Source organism: Taurulus bubalis (genome assembly GCF_910589615.1).
Source record: "Taurulus bubalis genome assembly, chromosome: 2".
NCBI lineage: Eukaryota > Metazoa > Chordata > Actinopteri > Perciformes > Cottidae > Taurulus > Taurulus bubalis.
This window is the reverse complement of record NC_136590.1, coordinates 28,765,696-28,770,639: the sequence shown is the minus strand read 5'-3', so window position 1 is coordinate 28,770,639 and position 4,944 is coordinate 28,765,696.

The following is a 4,944-nucleotide window of genomic DNA, read 5'->3' as shown; positions in this document are numbered from 1 at the left end:
TTGTCGGGCCAGCAGAAATTTCCCCTTACATGAATGTGATTAAAGCATCATGGTTTATGGAGATGCCAAGAGCCCGCTAAAATGCCCTGTCTGTAATTCTATGGTGACTTACAGAGTTTCTGTGTTTTAGGGCCGTCTGTCCTGTCGTCTGTTCCTCCAGTGTGTTACTTGTGTTTAGACAGTAAATCGTGCAGAGGAGGAAAAAAACAAGAGAGAACTCCATGACAGTATTCACTACATGTCGACACTTTGTGCTTTGGCTGGTCTACGCAGTCATACGCTGACACCAACCAGCTCAGATGACTTGAAAAGGATTAAATACCATGTGAGAGAACAAGGACAGTGCTCCAAGGCTAGTGCAGATGTTTGTTTTACTGTGGTCTGGAAGGAGCAGACAGACTGGGAGGCAGTGGTGCCTCCAGCTCACACTGTCTGGTTCTCAATGTCAGCAGTGTCATGATAACTGCAAACCATGCAAACAAAAAATCCAGTCATTCAGGGTACACAAGTCATCTAGTATGTTTTGTGTGCTAATAATGACCAAAGATTTGGCGTTGCATTGTTTGAGTTAATGAATGGTCAAGATGCTCACTCACAGGATATTCCCCATACTTAATGAGGCTTTTAAAGCAATGGCAGCCTTGATGCAGGAACAAAGCAGGAGACAATCCCCCATCTACATATTAAAAATGGATGTAAGGTAGGCCGGCAAGTTAAATGAATGTCCCCCATAAGAATACAGCTCTGATGATTCCACTGGCGGAAGTGCATGTGCATCCAGGCATGATGGAATGGCTGCAGTAGAGGACAGGGTATTGGTGAATCCCGATGTCTTGATAGATGTGGCAGTGAGAGCGAGAAAGACCTTTGAACAACTGGGGAAGTGGGCCATTGTTCCACAGGCGAGTCAATACGAGTTAATTCAAACAGGGAATGCATACGGTCTGACAAGTTCCAAGTAAGCTCTGCATTGGCGCATTATTACTGCCCACAGATGATCGCACCGCTTACTGTGATATTTATATGTATCTTTTATGTGTTGAGTAATGTATGTCTGTCAAAATAATGTTTCTCAGCCACGAAATACAAAATATAATATGTACACAGAGAGATGTATCTTATTGTAACAACCATAAATATGTTTAGTCTCACACACAACACACCTTTACTTAAGTCTATGTAACATCAGACAGTCTGCCAGTTAAAAAGCAAAGATAAAGGCTTACATTCCAGGCTTGCCTGATGTAGCCAAATAATAAATGAATGGAAAACAGAGGTCAAAGCTACAGAAGAAAAAAAACACTTCAGCTGCTTTGCACTATTAATAAACTGCTGGAAATGAATAAGTATCACTGTTGTTCAAAAAGATGAAAAGAAACCAAGTGAGCTGCCAGTCTAACATGTTTAAAAGGAGTATGAGCCATGAAGTCAATGTTGCTAAGCAGCTGAACAAAGTACATTGGGCAGCTGCATCCATCTTGGATGGTTTGGCTGCCGACCAGCTGCTGCTGAAATAAGGTTAAAGAGCCTCCACGGATGTACTGTCAGACATTTCTATCATGTATCCCTTCCAGCGAGGCTGGCTTTCTAACAAGCAATGACTCAAGGGTTTTCATGTCATCTAGTATGACTCGACAGGAGGATCATGCTAACGGTTGCGTGTGCGCGTGAGTCTGTGTGTAAGTGAGTGTCCATTGCTAATCTTGCATTCTGCTGTAGAAAACTGCAAACTATTTTGGGTTTACTGTCATGGCTGCATGCTCAAGGCCCTCTTGTGGCTGCAGTGGCTCACACTTTCTCAGAAATAACCTTTTATTGCCTATTTTCTACTGCCAGTGGCCGCCTGCTGAGTCCTTACCCACTAGTCCTAACCAGCCCCTGTAGGGGCTGCTAATGATAACACTATGTGTGTGGTGTGTTTGATAAACGGCTAACGGAACCAGCAGCACACACACTGCTGTGCCTCTGCTTGCAGCTTTTAGGCAAGATTGTGTTCTACTGAGTGCACCTTTCTAGTTACAATATGAGTTTTAAACTGCCCACTCTTTACTGAGTTTTATCAAAAAGGTTTTAGCTGAAAAAGCATCGAACAGTAGATGTTCTGCAGAGGAAGCTATTTCTATTTACACACATCAATGTCTTTTGATATTATGTGTTTAGAAACTGAGAAACATGCAGAATTGAATATAAATAGCAGAAGGAAAATGGCACACAAACTCTTTTCACATGGTGCGTTTTAAAATGAATAGGCAGTTATTCAGTTAGCCAGAGCACAGTGACCTCCGACAGTGACCCCTGTGTGGGTGCTGAGAAGAGGACAGATATAAGTGCTTTCATAACAGTTCTAAAACTTTAAACCTGACTCGACCCCTGTTCTCTTCTGGCTTGGCAAGGACAGTCAGAACTAAAGTTGTTCGTTTTTTATGATTATCGTAATATATCACAAGTCTTAACATGATTCATAATGCTGAGCTCTAGCATGTTCGATCTGTTTATATGAATTCATTTATGAGAAACTTTTGAAATATCACAACAAATAATTACATTTGCATTGAAGAATACTATTGCCATAGCTATTTCTGTCCATTGAGTGAAAACATGTGCAGCGCACTTCAGATGGAAGAATAACCAATACCAGCCACTGCTCATAGCCTATTTCCCTCTTCCTGACCTAAAGAAAGCAGAGCCCTATTAAGGACAACTGATGACAACCAGTAATAGACACCGACAGGAGTCAGCAATAAGATGCACCACAAACACGGTGCATATTGTAAAACTAAATCCTGTTCACCAAGGTACCACAGAAATAAAAGATTGATAAATGATGAGTTCATTCTTGACCCAGGACCCAAGGGGTGATACAACAAATGCATATCTCTGAGCCTTTTATATCAATAGAAAGCTCCAGAACAGCTATTAAATGCACCTTGTGTTGAGATTGTTTCGTCAACTGCTGATTCCAAGGACAGGAATTCATTTTTAATCTCGATTTTTAAAACATGGATGAGAAACGCTCAGGAACCATCTACAATTCCATGACAACTGGGCAACTTCATCTGTCGAGGAAGATCATATGATACGATTTTCAGCTCCAGAAAAGCTACTAAATCTACTTTTTGTTTTGACTGTTATATCTGACAAAATCATGAATAATCCATTTGTTAAATAAGTTTGAAATAATATTATTTAAAGACTACATTGTAGATATGACAAATTAATAAATGAGAGAAATGTCTCAAATTGTTAGTATTATTCTTTAACTCTCGTAAATATAGTTAAAAATGCTCACACACAAAACATTTACCAAGCAAACCTGCAATAAAGATGCAAAAAGAAGACAATTTATTCTTTAATGTCAAAGGCCATGGTTTGTTTTATTTTTTACAGCATTACTCCTTTTTTCTGTTTCTTTAATAATCTAGACGAAAGTAGGAGAAGGGGTTAAAGTCTCGCTGGAAGACAAAGGGGTAACGATAAAAAGAAATCCTCTGTGAAATAAAGAAATATATATATATATACACATTACATTATATGATAATATCAACCGCTTGAAACAATAATCGTTAAAACTGAACATACAAGCGGATAAAGGGGGGCATTTAAGGCCACTGCCAGATAGCTGAGTTTGCACAGAAATAGTCTCAGTCATTCCCCTTGATAAAGTCAATGCAGTGGGCGATAGTTACTGTCCGCTATGTAATGAGATGCCTTGATACACTAGACCTGTGAATGGAGGGGTGGTATGGTGGAATAGATACACCAGCTCAGGTACATAGGGAACAAGGACGGCCTACTAGTAAATATTACAGGGACTGGGCAGTTGGCTTGACAGAAGAGAAATGGAGCAGGTGTCTTGTTGCGTTCACTTTCTCCTGTTTCATTTTGGGGAAGTGGCAAGTAGTGTTTTGTAAAAGAGGCTTGTTAATATCAAAGACATTTTTGTTAGTAAAAAACAGGGGAACCTGCAGTGGTCTTGGGACAGAGAAATGCGTGGAGTTATAATGTCTGTTTCTGTCTTCTGAATTTAGCTTTTGTCCATTTTTGGTGCATCAAGGAAGTACTGATGACATAATTGTTATGTTTGAATTTTAACCTAACCGACCAATCATCCGACCAGAGTTGATAATGATATTTTGCAAGCTAGTTTGAAATTTTTTACAAGTTTGTTCAAAGATTGTGTAACTTTATAGGTTGAATGAAAAGTCGCTCAGGTGAAACCAGCACCCCCTTCTGGCCAAACAGAGCAGAACATTTTTTTAGACAGTAGCTTAATAAATACAGTAATATGTTTGTGATAAAAGGGAGAAAGAAAAAGGAAAGGGGAGGCAAAAATCTCATTATTCCACATTCATATTTCAACAATTTTTTCATTTATAATTTTCAAGGAAATAAAGTTCATCTTTGCAGCCGTCACCACAATATAACAGAGCAATGTATACCCTTTTTAGTCATTTATAAACTACATCAACTGTTCAAGCTGCTTAAGAGAGTAAAATAAAACTTAAACTATTCACAGAAATAAAAGGGGAGACTAAATAAAATAATTCAGCGACATGTACATATCAACAAATGTATATATTACAGTACAGAATAAGGATGTAGTTCAGTGGAAATATTGGGACACAGAATATTGGTGGTAGGAGCTTTAAAAAAAAAGAAAAGAAAAAAGAAAGACAACCAGAGAGTAAAGCTCTTACAGTCTGCTGTTTTTTGAGATAAATTAAGAAGCGGTTTGACAATCTGTGGACATCCACGTTGAGTGGTGCTGGATCAGAGAGTAATTTCCCCCGTGATCTTTTTTGTTCTCTTTTTACCTCTCCACTCAAGTCTGTCATGTCTTTCCGGTGAAGACGCGTCAACCTGAGTGTCCTGTAACCCCCTTTTAGTGTCTCTACACACCAGTCTCGGCAGCGCAGTTCTGCCTTTTTCCAGGTACAGTATAAC